Genomic DNA, 14,304 nt, shown 5'->3' with positions numbered 1-14,304 from the left:
AAGTGACTCGTATCCGATCATCTGCATTTACACAGCACACGGCAAAGGCGCAATGACCAGGAAAAAAAAAAAAAGAGCGGGCGCTGACTAACAGCTGATAAAGAGTGCTCTTTTCTCTATTCCTGTATGTAATCTGTTTGCAGCTTTTGACAAGCTGTTCTACTATAGTTTATGACAGAAGGGTTCTCATTTGTCCATCTTCTTTTGATATATAGGCTTTTTTAAACCTTTAGGCATCTTAATGTAATGTCCATGGTGTGATTTATGCACGTGATGAAGCTATGCAATAGTTTTATATAAGTTTATATTAGTTACGTGGCAGACATTGCGACTGTACCTCACAGGTTACAGATTGCAAAATTAAAAAACAAAAAAAAACAAACAAACTAGTTTTCACTTGCCCTTAGTTCATTTAAAAGAGATGTCAAGCCTTATGTGGATAAATATCTTATGTCTGTAAAGCAAGTATTCAATAAGCTTCCAGTGCGTTTTGTTGGAATATCTAATTAATTCCATGCGTGATCAATAAAAAAGGTCAGGAGAGGTTTTCTTCAATGTCAAACATCTTAGTAATTTATTGGATATAAATGAATAATTCGATTCAAAGAATTCTGGTATGCTCAATGCAATGCAAGAGTTACAATCAGGAGGTGCACAACAACTTTCAGTTCCTCATTCACACTTTTATATGTAATTGATATTAACAGGTGGAGTTAAGTGGAATTCGTCACGTCAATCATTCTTCAGTCCTCCACTGGCCGCACCCATACACACTTCCTCTTTTTCTACTTATTCTCTGCACAATGTCAAAAAAACAAGACTTCTCAACTGCAAATTCTGTGCTCAGAGGAGGTTTCACTGCAGAGCTCAAGTTAATTTTTGACAACCTGGCCTTTGCAATTCCATCAGCTTCATCTATTTCTGCAAAAATGCTTCATTAGTATGCAAAACATATCACACTCGAGAAGTTTGGTTAATATATATAACCTTATACAAATACAATTGTTAAATAAAAAGAAAAAGACAAAAAAAAAGAAATTCCTTTTTTCCACAATAGTTTTTTGCCAACCATCATAAAAACACCACAAGCTTTCCCCTGGAGAATTCTCAGTCTATAGTAATCAATGATTGGCTCCTGTACTAGTAGGTGGGGCTTCATTTGCCATATTGATCATTACACTTTTTTTCCCATTCAAAACTATAGGGACATGTGTATTCTATAGTCTTTGACCCTGGTACGCCGGTGTCATCTAGCTGCTGTTGTGTGTACAGCTGTTGCTAGGTGACAGCCACGAAAGCAAAGATGCCAAATTGGAAAGACGTACGCACATCACGGTCATTCTGCTTTTACTGAATCTTTTATTTTTGGTTTACAGGGAGAGACTTGCGTCTATCTGCTGCAAAAAAAAAAATTATTAAAATTGTTCAGAACATAATGCGATGCCTACAGAAGTCATTTTTGGAGGAGACAAGTAGACATTATCACTGTGTTTCCACTGGGTTAGACCTGCTTGTTGCCTAGCGTTTGGTGAGTCACAGGTATGCACATACGAATGAACTTTATAAAACTAAAGTTTGTTGTACAGTTGCTGTTTCACTTCTGCTTTCTATTATTTCAAAAGTGAACCGGACCAAAGTTCAAGTGAAACGTACTCCAGACCACCTCTCTCAGGTGGACTCAAGTATGAGAGCTCAGAAGATATCGTTTACAATAGCTAAACGTACCCCTCTGATCCAGGTGCAAACCAAATGTGCTAGTGTAAATGCACCCTTAGACACAACACAACACAATAACACACAACACAAAAACGCACAACACGGTAACACACAATACATAACATAGTAACACAATTACACAAAATACCAAACAATTCTTTATATTTTACAGTGATTTCTTGCTAGCAAGTGTCTTTTAAGAAGAATATAACTAAAGGAAATATGTTGTGTGTGTATTTTATGGAATACCTGACACAAATAAATGCCAGGATTTTATTTAGCCCTTTCACAATGCATTGCTCCAGTGGGAATACCTATAAATTGGAATACTGTAGGTCACTGAAGATGAAAAGTTACTGTTGAAAGATCACATATTTGCACCTGACACAACGTGGTGCTTTACATCAGCAACAGCAGCAAATTCTCATCGTCTCCAAACCCATAAAGGATCTGTTTTAAACATAATCCAAGCTTGTTAAGTCTGAAGCAAACACTAATTGATTACCTGGAGACAGACGTGCTGCTTGACTACTTTTATAACGGTGAAGCTTCACTGAACTTAAGCCATGAGAAAAATCTGTCACACATTAATTCACTTCCCTGGCGGCAGTTATCTGAAGCTGTTATTACTTTGAGTGTTTCTATGAATTTATTTGTTAGAGAGAGGAAAAAAGCGTTTTGTCTGTGTGTGAGGTGGATGTAATTTGGCAATAGTTATTATACTGCCAGTTATAAAAATGCATGGTTACTGAGAAATGTTGGGAACAATTATAGGCCACAACTGATGAAAACATATAATTTTATATTTAAGAATGAATTATTATTGACTTAACATGGTTTCAAAATTCAATAAAAAAGGTTAAAAAAATGGCAGCAGGACAATGCATGATTTACAGTGCATGTACTGTATATAGCCTACAAATTAATACAGCTAATACAGCTAATAGCTAATACAATAATATAGCTAATACAATAATACAGTTTATTATTTAGCATTAATAACCTCACTGTAATCCTCACATGGTTAATTATCTTTTATTTCTCCAATGAATGAATTATTAACGAAATCAAAGTGTTGACAGTGCATTTGTTTTGCACTAAAATTAGTTATTGGTGATGGTGCATTACTTTTGCAATGTGTTATGATGAGCTTTCGAACAGCTGTATATATAAATATATATATATATATATATATATATATTTATATATACATATATTTATATATATATATACATATATTTATATATATATATATATATATATATATATATATATATATATATATATATATATATATATATATATTTATACACTGAAGAGTGTATATATTTCTTGAAAATAAATAGCAAATTGTGGGATGTTGCAAAACATTGGCTTAATTAATGATGTCACCAGCAACTAGTCATCATTTGATAGAATATATATATAAATATATATATATATATATATATATATATATATATATATATATATATATATATATATATATATATATATATACTAGTTGCTGAAAAGAAAATTAATGAAAATGTATGAAAATTAATATATATGTATATTCATTAATTTTCTTTTCAGCTTAGTCCCTTTATTAATCCAGGGTCGCCATAGCGGAATGAACCACCAGCATTTGTTTTTACACAGCGGATGCCCTTTCAGCTGCAACCCATCTCTGGGAAACATCCATACACACTCATTCACACACACATTACGGACAATTTAGCCTACCTAATTCACTTGTACCGCATGTCTTTGGACTGTGGGGGAAACCGGAGCAACCGGAGAAAACCCACGCGAACGCAGGAAGAACATGCAAACTCTACACAGAAAGGCCCACTGACCCAACTACTGCACAACTGCGTCGCCCTATATATATATATATATATATATATATATATATATATATATATATATATATATATATATATATATATATATATATATATATATATATATATATATATATATATTGTGGTCTATAGATTGTGGCCTATAGATAAAGTAGTATATAGACAGACAGACAGACAGACAGACAGACAGACAGACAGAAAGACATACAGACAGACAGACAGACAGACAGACAGACAGACAGACAGACAGACAGACAGACAGACAGACAGATAGATAGATAGATAGATAGATAGATAGATAGATAGATAGATAGATAGATAGATAGATAGATAGATAGATAGATAGATAGATGATAGTTGAAGTCAGAAATATTAGCCTCCCTTTAAATTGTTATTCTTTAAAAATGTTTCCCAAATGATGCTTAACAAAGCCATGAAATATTCACAGTATGTCTGATAATATTTTTTCTTCTATAGAGAGTCTTTTTTGTTTTATTTCGGCTAGAATAAAAGCAGTTTTAAATTTTTTAAAACCATTTTAGGGTCAAAATTATAAGCCCCTCTAAGCTTTATATTTTTTGCGATAGTCTACAGAACAAACCATCATTATACAATAACTTGCCTCATTACCCTAACCTGCCTAGTTAACATTATTAACCTAGTTAAGCCTTTAAATGTCACTTTAAGCTGTATAGAAGTATCTTAAAGTAATCTACTAAGAGGACATTATATAATCCATATAATAGTAAATGGGAACTAGAAATGTGATCATTTAAAATCCTTTTAGTATATATATATATATATATATATATATATATATATATATATATATATATATATATATATATATATATATATATATATATATATATATATATATACTAAAATGATTTTTTAAATGATCTATTTTAATGGTACTAAACTACTTTATTTACGTTGTGTTAGATTTTTTCATTGCATATTTATCTGTAAATATTAAATAACATTATTTGTAAAAGTACACATTACCCTCTGTAAATACAGAATTTAGTTTTTTTAAAAAGAGAAAAATTACGTAATACCAAAATGGTAGAATTTTAAAATACAGAACATGAAAAAAAGAACAAAAAATTTAACTTTGTAAAAGAAAATACACAATTAGCTGTAAATTAGTTTTTAAGCAAGGTAATTGTCATTAAAATGATAAAATATCTTGATGGCCCGAATATTTAAAATGCATTTTATTCCTTTGAATGACCTGAACATTCCTTGTGAGATTTACCTTTTTGTTTATATGTACTTAATATGAGCTGTTGAGTTTAAAGAAAATGTTTGCACAATGTTTATAAAACCTTTTCAGGTACAGACAGAAAAAAAAAATCAGTAGATGATTTCTTTTTCTTTTTTAATGATTTTTTCAACAACCGATATTAGATATCAAAGGAAAGTGAATAGATCTTTTCATCTGGTCCCGCTTGAACAACGGGTTTCTTTGATGAAGAGCCCGTCTGGTCACTCCTATCGGAATAAACATTACAGCAGTCACAGAGACTTTACCGAGCAGACATATTGTGCTCCTATCTGAACAAAGAAGGCCCTTTATTTCTCCCTCCCTCTCTTTCTGTGGTAAATAAGATCTGGCACCTGTGTCAGTATTGATCATTCAGTCATAACTCAATTTGATAGATGAATGATGATTAATGTTGGGCTGGGGGACACTGGCCAGACTGTCTAATATATAATGGTAAATATTTACAGTGAGTGCTGTATTATTTTGGCTCACGAATCTTAAAAATGTTCACCCTGGAGCATTCAGAGAGAAAGCGAGAGAGAGGGAGAGAAAGGAGAGCAGATTTTGGCCGCAGGAACAATTTGAAAAATGGAGGGGGGAGTGTATTATAAATCTTATCAGCTTGGCTCATGAATATTAATCAGATGACGTAATATTTTCTAGCGCTAAATGCTTTTCGCTTACCAGTTTTCTGAAAGACTACAGCAATGGCTTGCTTGTTCAGTCAGAGGTGCGTAAAAGACTATCAGTTTTTTTGGTGGCCATTTTGGGGATTAAATTACAGAGTGAAAACACATAAAGCTCTTGTTTAGCTGTTTATATACTTCAAATGTGTCAACAAATGTGTCATATGTTCAAAAACATGCTTTAAACATGCTTTAAAGGGGATCTATCATGCAAAAATCACTTTTATAATGCTTTTTTTCTTCACTTTTTTCACACCATACGCAAATCAATTGTGCTATTCGCGTGTAAATAGAAGCAGGAACACTTTGAGTTTACTCGCTTCATTCGTGCTTCAAATTCACTGCACAATAGACGTGGATTTGAGTCTTAGGCAAGGCTTCTGTCCTGAACAATACATTTGCTACAATATTTATTAATCTTTGTTAACGTTAGTTAATGAAAACACAGTTGCTCGTTGTTAACTCAGTACATTTATTAAGCCTAAAAAGCACAACTATGGATTTTAATAATGGATATGTAAATGTTGAACTATTATTTTTTTAAACTTGTCACCTAAAAATTACAAGGTTCCATCTGCCATTTTTGTCAAAATTAAGTTGACATATTCTTATAAAATTAAAACTTATTTAGGATGTGTTTTTTTTTTTATAATTGTTTACATTTTAAGACTTTTTATTTAAAAAAAAAAACAACTGTCATACACATACTGTTTGCTATGGAATGCAAAAACTTTGAACTCAAATATCTCAAAATCATTCAGAATGCATTTAGAGCCTTATAATTCAAAGGTGATGAACCATCATTAACTAACGCACCATTATTTTAAAGCATTACCAATTTAGCATTCAAACCATTTTAGCATGTGGTTGAAAAACAATTAATTTGACCTATTATTTGTGCAAAAATCTGCAAATTTAAATATTTGTCATTCTTTCCAGGCAAAAAAAAAAAAATGAAATAAAATCTACTCCTTTGACCTCCACACTGAACAATGCTAATGCCAGGTCGTTAGTTGGTGATTGGTGAAGTTTCCTTCATTTGACCAGTATCTGAACAGATTTTAGAACACTAGGCTTTCATACACATGCTGACTCTGTAAATGATTACAGGGGAAAAACTGGGGATTGTACACAAAACAACTGAGAACCACACACTACCTCGGCTTGCAGAAAACACGTGTATCGTTGCTAGAAGATGCATTACAAAGGAAAACAAGCAGGATCAAAATAAACCGTTTAATATCTTCTTACTGAGTACAAAAGCTTAGGCAGCTAACTTGCAGCATTTGCGTGTGTCGTCAAAAATGGACAAAATGGTTGGCCAAACAAATATACAAAGCTCACCACCAAAATGGAATTTACAGAAACATTTTCATTCATTCATTCATTCATTCATTCATTCATTCATTCATTCATTCATTCATTCATTCAAGTCCATGTTAAATCAACATTTACAATGCAATTTTTTCTAGTTCACATTAAAGTCTGACAATTCGCTTCAATGTTTCTGAGAAGCTTACCCTTAATGTTGGTTTCACATGATGCCCCCTACTCAATATTCTATTTCAGTTGGAGATACATCGACATAATGAAACAAAAGTCTCAGCAACTTCCGGTTCACACAGACTCTAAGCTCCACTTCCACACAATCAAGCACACACTATTGTGGGATATCATAAACAGCAAAGAATACACATATGCCACCTTCGAAATGTTTATCATATAAAGGTCTTTCATAAGACAACAGCTAACTTGACCATTGAATTCTGTTGTCTTCCTAGCATCATACGCTTTATGCAGAGGCAGCATTTTTCAGCTTTCAAAGTGGTCATAGTCTAAATCCAATTGTCAGTCCAGATAGTAGAGCTGCATTCACGGGCAGAAAAGATCTCATTGAGATGAACCCTTAGGACAGATCCTCAATGATGACCTAGATGAGCCCTCAGTAGAGTCCTCCGGCCAGCTTGAACACATCATGTCAAGACTGGGATCAACGGTTCAATCTAGAAGGTCACCCTTCATGCTGAGGACCAATGAGAGCTGGTCGTCTACCTAAACAGTAGCTTTACCTTCTTTGTTTGCTAAGGCCAGAAAAGAACTGGGGCCTGTTTCAGAAAGGAGGTTAAGTGAAAACTCAGAGTATTTTAACCCTGAAATGAGAGAAACTCTGGGTTTTCTGTTTCAAAATGGCAGGTTTGTTCAACTCAAGAAATCAGGGTAAGTCAAGCCTGTTTCTGAAAGAAAAGTAACTTTAACTCAGAGTCAGTTACTGTGGTAACTTACTCTGTGAATCTAACCTGGTCCGGAGCAGGTTTTATTCTCTAAACTCTGAGTTTCTGTCGGTCTCCTCCCCTTTTTTAAAGATGAAGCGTATTTCTCGCATTAGTCTTACATTTCCACACACCTATTTTGGAGCTCATTTTGGAGATGCCCATAAAAACGATTGATGGAAACGTCATGATTCACATAACTTTTGAAAATATGCATAATAAAACATTTGCATAACTGAGTAGGTTAAACTTTTATTTGATAAGAAAAGATGCGCATAAACTACGAAGTGCACTTAACAAATTACAGTATGTACATTAAAAAAAAGTTTGTTAGAGATGACGATGAAAATGTGTGTAAATGGACAAACCAGCTGACTGAGCACACAGTAGAACATCTTAAATGTTGTTTTAGTCATTCTAAAATGCCTTAACTGTTTCAGTATTAGTGTATATAATTAATTACCTTCGAGCGTCTGGAGCGTGTCAAGATCTCCGCATCTGGCTTCAAACGCCCCCACGTGTTCATTGTGTCTTCTGAGGCGCAAGTATTAAATAAAAAATCATTAACGCAGCTTTCTACCGCAGTAAATTCTGTTTTTACTGTTGATATTTGGCACAAGTTAATCAGGAAGTGACGATTGTGTTCTCTTTGACTCGTTGGGTAAAAACGCTGCTTTATTCGCATCTTTTAGGCATTATTCCAGTTTTGCACAATTTTATGTAAGCCTGTATTTTGATGGAAACATAGCTATTGCCTACACTTTTGTCACACACAGAACAAAGTCACGTACAAGGCTTGTCCTTTTTTCCATAAATATTTAGCTTAACCTTCGACATGTACTGTTACTAGATTAATGGGATTATTATTCTGTCTAAAAATTATTTTTAGCACAGGTTCTTAATGTTATATCAACCTCTATCACTTGATCAATAAAAAGACACACAAGTGCACTGTTAAATCTATTAAAACTGATAAACGTGTATAAAAGTTTAGAAAAAAAAGTATAAACGTCACACATTATATTACTTATTTTATTATACTTAAATGTTCAAATAATTTAAATAAAAAATTACGCATTAACTTGAGCAGCTGTTTTCCTAGGCTAACTGTCTCTGTTTCACTGATGGTTGCTTCTTTTTAAGTATATACACTCATATTTGATAAAACTTTGCATGAGCAGATCAAGTTCAGCTGGGGAAAGAAATGGTGATCTCTTTTTTTAAGATGTTGCCATGGTCACTCATAATATCTGCGCTCCATTGATAATGCCTTTTTATAGTCACGGTGTGCGCGCTTAACTCTGAGTTGGTCTACTCAAAGTTGATTGAACCAACTCAGATCAGCTGTTCTGAAACCGAAAACTCAGAGTTTTTAATCTCTCGGTAAAACAACTCAGAGTTCAAGTTTAAACTCCGAGTTGTTTGAACCTCCTTACTGAAACAGGCCCCAGGTCCACCAATGCTTTATTTATTTATTCTTTCCTCCTCCATTTCTTAAGTTCTTTGCCTCTGTCCTCTTTTAAACTGCTTAGTTCTCCTCTGGCTTACTCAGTTTATCTTAAATATAAATATTGTCAAACTTGCTGTGTTTCCATTCAAAGATGGAAATTAGATTAATGTGCAAAACTGGAATATTACATAAAATATTGGTGACTAGAGCACCATTTTCAATCAAAGAGACCAAAATCGTAACTTCCTGATAAACTGGTGCTAAAATCAAAAAGAAAAATAGAATTAGCTTTGGTAGAAACCAATGTGGGACTTTTTTTAAATAATAAATTACTTGCACCTCATAAGTTGAAGATGAAATGCAATAAACACGCAATGGATTTTGGAGGCGTGAGATGCTCTTTGGAAGGTAAGGGCTAAGGTTAAAGCTAACGAAAATGTATTTCAGAACAAGCAAAACAACATTTCATGTGTTGTAAATGTTGTCTGTCCACGGGTTTGGCCATTCATGTTGCCATTCATTTGGCCATCACAAGATCTGTTAAAACAAAATCACATTGTTTTGATGCCCAATGCTGGAATTTATTCGGCAAAGGTGTTTCCATAGTAGTTATTGATACCGACTGACATTCTTTGATGGAAAAAAATTGAATCAACCTGGATGATGGCACAATCATATTCATATTCCTGCAACATTGGCACTAGTATTGAACTGAATTGATTCAACATAAACCAACTAAAACTGAATAGCAATCCAACTGCTTATAGCTGAATTGAACTAGAACTGAACAAACACTAAATTCCTGAATCATCCCAGCAAGCTTTTTTATGCTTAAAAGAAGTCTAACAGACGTCTAAACATTATCACCTTGACTAAATCAATGCAAAATTTGCGCTGTCAGTACAATTCTAATAGACAATAGTTCAAAAATAAACTAATCATTAAATACACACAAATAAATGTCTACACATGTGAATTTGTCAGATAAGCAATCTGATGACTAGTCTCATTTCGGACTTGGATTTTTACTGAAAGGCCAAATTTATCCAAAACGTCTATGTTTAGACATCTAACTTAATAGGATGCTTTTAAAACAGAATCTGATTTATTTCCATAGTTGGCATTACTGATTCTACCATTTTCTTAAAGACCTTGTTAATGTTGACGTGAATATGCTTGATAATCTATATCGTATAAAGCTCCATAGAAATAAAGGGGGCTTGACTTGAAGCTTAAAAACATAGGGCCCTATCATACACCCGGTGCAGTGTGGCGCAAGGCGTGGCGCAATAGTCTTTTGGTAGTTTCAGCTTGGCGCAAGAGTCGTTTTGAGGCGTTGCGCTATGCTGTTTAAATAGCAAATGCATTAGCGCTCTTTTGTGCGCCCATAGGCGTTCTGGTCTAAAAAGGAAGGCGTTCTGAGGCACGTAGCTGGCGCGTTGATATTTTGAGAAACTATAATAGATTTTTTATTAGACCAAAACTAACCCGGTCTAAACTCCGGCGCAGAGTTGCGCCTCGCTTACGCACTGCTTAATACGCACAAGAGAGCAATAGGCAAATATCTTTACATATGAAAACATTTTAATATTAAGGATATAAATAGCATATAATAAGAATAGATATAGAATATAAATATAAAGAATTAAAATATTACAAAACATATTATTTTCTAGCCTACATAAATATGAAAAATCACTGCTTTTATGTCTTCTTCATCTCAGGAGGCTTTTTCAGTTCATTCATAACAATTTGCTATTGTATAATGTTATTATTATTAACAGTATTATTTATTATATCCATATTTATATTTGTTTTATTAAAAACAAGCTTAGATTTGCCCACCTGTCAGGTTTTAGACCATATGGGGCACAGCATGTGTTTTAGAATATAACTCAGGTTTTTGAGCACATTTTGTTATTATTATTCATTCATTTGTTTGCTGGAAATTAGAACTGAATTTAGAAATAGTTTTGAAACAAATATTTGCGCTTAACAAACAAAATTATTTATTTATAGACTAATTAATGTCTGTGCGTAAAGGTTTCCCTATCCAAGAGCGAATGTGAAAGTAGTTCCATTATCTCTCATTCTCACGCAGTAGATGCTCTGTTTAACAGTTTTCTGTTAAAAAAACTGTCAACTGTTAACTGTTTGCTAGTGAAATGCTAATTTTTTCCACTTAGACTTACTTTGTGTCCTGTAAATAGCAAATGCGCCCTTGGCGCAACGCAGCTGACTCTTAAAGGGAATAGGAGATGAGACTCTAATTGGTTTATTCTCAAAACACACCTATAACTCATTAAGAAAATAAACTCAACCCTTTTAGATCATGCGCTATGGCGCAAAGCAGGTTTTTCCGTCCTTAAATTAGCGAAAATGCGTTCTGACACGCCCTGAAAGCGTGTGCGCCCTGCGTTTTGCGTTCTGCGCATGGACCGTCAAAATAGAGCCCATAGTCTGTTGTGCAGACTATGTGTGTGTTCTGACACTATGCAACTAGCATCAACTCCTCTAGACAAAAATTTGTAGAAAAAAACCCATGATGATTTCTTAAATCACTAAGTAGCATGTACTTAATCATGTTTGTGTTTGTGCTCTGCAATGTCCCCAGACTTCCTGTTTGAATAGGAAATCGACACGTTAAAGAAAACGATTTTATGCCATCCTTAAAGTCACTGTTGCTAAGCCCCTGTTGCAGATAATGTGAAAGAATGCTAGTTTGAGTTGAAGCGGTGTGTTTATGTGTCTGTTGGTAATTGAGAGCAATGTCTGTTAATTAGAAGAGTAGAGGACATGACGGGTTTTGGCTCATTTGACCCAGCAGTGCTGTTTCACTGTCAGTCGTTTAGCTGTTTAGCCTGGCCAGGGCGGCACAGCAAGAGGGACACATTACGGGGTGTTAGGGGAGATAGCAAGAGCCGACAGAAATATAAATCATGCTAGCTGTTAGTATGAAGGGAGACTCTCCTCCCGAGGGGTGGGGGGACGGAGACTGGAGCAGGGGCAGAGGAATCATGTGGTTTGTCTTCACATCCCAGTAGCTTTCAGGCTAATAAACGGATTAGAATCCACTTTGAGTGAAAGACAAAAAGGGATTTTTTTTTTTGCTGTTCGAGGAGAGAGAGGGGAAGCGGGAGCGGACTTGAATGAGGATGGTTTGGCTCTGAAAACAGGCCAGCACTACAGGGAGAAACTGTGTGGGCTCCTGTTGAGTTTTGAAGCGATTGGAACACTTAGCACATTTGATGAGACGTTAGCGGCGTATTGTGGCACTTATGAAACAGAAGAGAAAAAAAAAGATCTATGAATCAGTACTCACCGAAACTCCAGGCAAACACTCTCAGAGTACCTGCAAATGAAGAAACAAATGTCAGTCTCTGTGTTGCTATTAGCATTTGAACAGTTTAGGCTGCAGAAGTTTCTTTCTGAGAATATTTCCTTTTCAAAGTAACTTAAACTTGTGCTGGATCCTTTCTAAATTGTGTGCGAAAGTAAAATTAGCCAAATCGTAGCATGTTGACATTAGCATACCAAAAGGTACTTGGATGGTTTGTTATTTCCGCTAGCATTTCGAAATGCACATTTGAATGGCTAATTTAGCCTACAACAGATGCTCAAAGTTAAGGTGAAAAGTTTACATAAATGTGTTTAAGTAAATATTGTTTTTTTTTTGTTTTTTGTCATGAACACTCTTAGGATTTAGTATGCAATGAATAAGGCAATGTTGATGTATTTGGTCTTGCAGGTAACGATCTGCTTCGCTGCTGCTGCTGCTTCTTTGATTATTATGGCAGAGCAAGTACTGAGACCTGCTACTGCCAGTATATATCTAGAGCAAATACGCAAATATGAAAGTGACTAAAACTGCAATTCATAGAAACTCCGCTAGTCCTGGCTCCATAATAGAGCAAATATTTAATGAGCCCAATTTTAAAATGGCCAACTTTACATTAGAAAAAAGGTGTTTACAACCTGGTACAAAGAACGATTTTGGTTCATATAGCTAATATTACCCTTTATGACAACTGTGAGGGGGTGGATTTTTTTTTATAACTCATGCGTTTTGTTTTTATTAAGTTATATAAAATCTGCATAATTAAGGGCGTGGCCACTTGAGTGACAGCTTGGACTCAATGGTGGTCATCACTTCACCTCAGCTGATTCCAGCTGATTAGCTGCTGAACTTGGCATATATATTGTATTTTTGTTTTATGTGGCTTTACACAGTCAGTTGCTTTTTGGACTTATTTTCTACAATTATCAGATTATATGGCATGCTATGTGCACTTAATTGTGCTCACAAACCATTCACGTGGACTCTGTTTCCCAGATGAGTGAAATTTAACATCACCTTTATAAATGTATTTGTTTTATTTAAGATCATTTATATTTTTCTTTAGAACTTGAATGCACTCTAGAATATGAAAGACTGATTAGATGTAAGCTCTAGAACAGTCATCTAAAATGTTGTCATACAGTGTTATGCCTGGATTTCATAAAAAAAACCTTGCATTTACTAACACAAACTATATTTAAATTTTTGTAAGTAATTCCTATTTTCCTCCAGTAGAAAAATGTCATAAGAGCAATGCTTAGTAACTGGATGTATTACAAGAGTGTTTTTAAGTCTAACACTTTATTGATCAACCGGATTGACCAAGCACATGTGGTCAGAACACAAAGGAGTTGCAGGTAATGAAGTATTAAGCAAATTTTTTCTCCCAAAGAAAAGCCTGTCTAAGCAAAATGCTAGCAGGCGTCTGTAGCTCCGCGCATGCTTTGCTTCTTTGCACTAGTTTGGTATGCCTCGGTTGATGCAATGACGCGCGATCAAAATGGCAACGATTGGCCACGTCTACTTGTAGCTTATTTTGTGATCTTCAGAAACCTATGAATGACGTCACGGATACTACGTCAGTATCTTTTAAAGTCTATGGTATGCTGTCTGAGAATATAACTCGCTGCTGCTGCAAACAATATACAGTGTAAGTAACCTACCTAGCAGATCTAAACACAAGTGGAGCTGGGGAGGAGGAGGTGAGTTCACTTGTTGATATATTTT

The 14,304-nt window shown here is 34.6% G+C and overlaps 1 protein-coding gene across 8 annotated transcripts in view; it reads right to left on the bottom strand.

Annotated features, from left to right (window-relative positions):
• The window catches only part of sema6d (semaphorin 6D), a 222,435-nt gene that overhangs the window by 76,057 nt on the left and 132,074 nt on the right, over window positions 1–14,304 (bottom strand). For all 8 annotated transcript variants that reach the window (XM_087291995.1, XM_087292002.1, XM_087291994.1 and 5 more), the window contains one exon: window positions 12,562–12,591. The gene's annotated coding sequence lies outside the window, so the exon portion shown is untranslated. The remainder of the gene's footprint in view (window positions 1–12,561; window positions 12,592–14,304) is intronic.

This window comes from Danio rerio, chromosome 18, assembly GCF_052040795.2.
Source record: "Danio rerio strain M-AB ecotype USA chromosome 18, GRCz13ab, whole genome shotgun sequence".
Lineage (NCBI taxonomy): Eukaryota > Metazoa > Chordata > Actinopteri > Cypriniformes > Danionidae > Danio > Danio rerio.
Note: the sequence above shows the minus strand (reverse complement) of the source record. Positions and strands in the feature narration are given on the sequence as shown.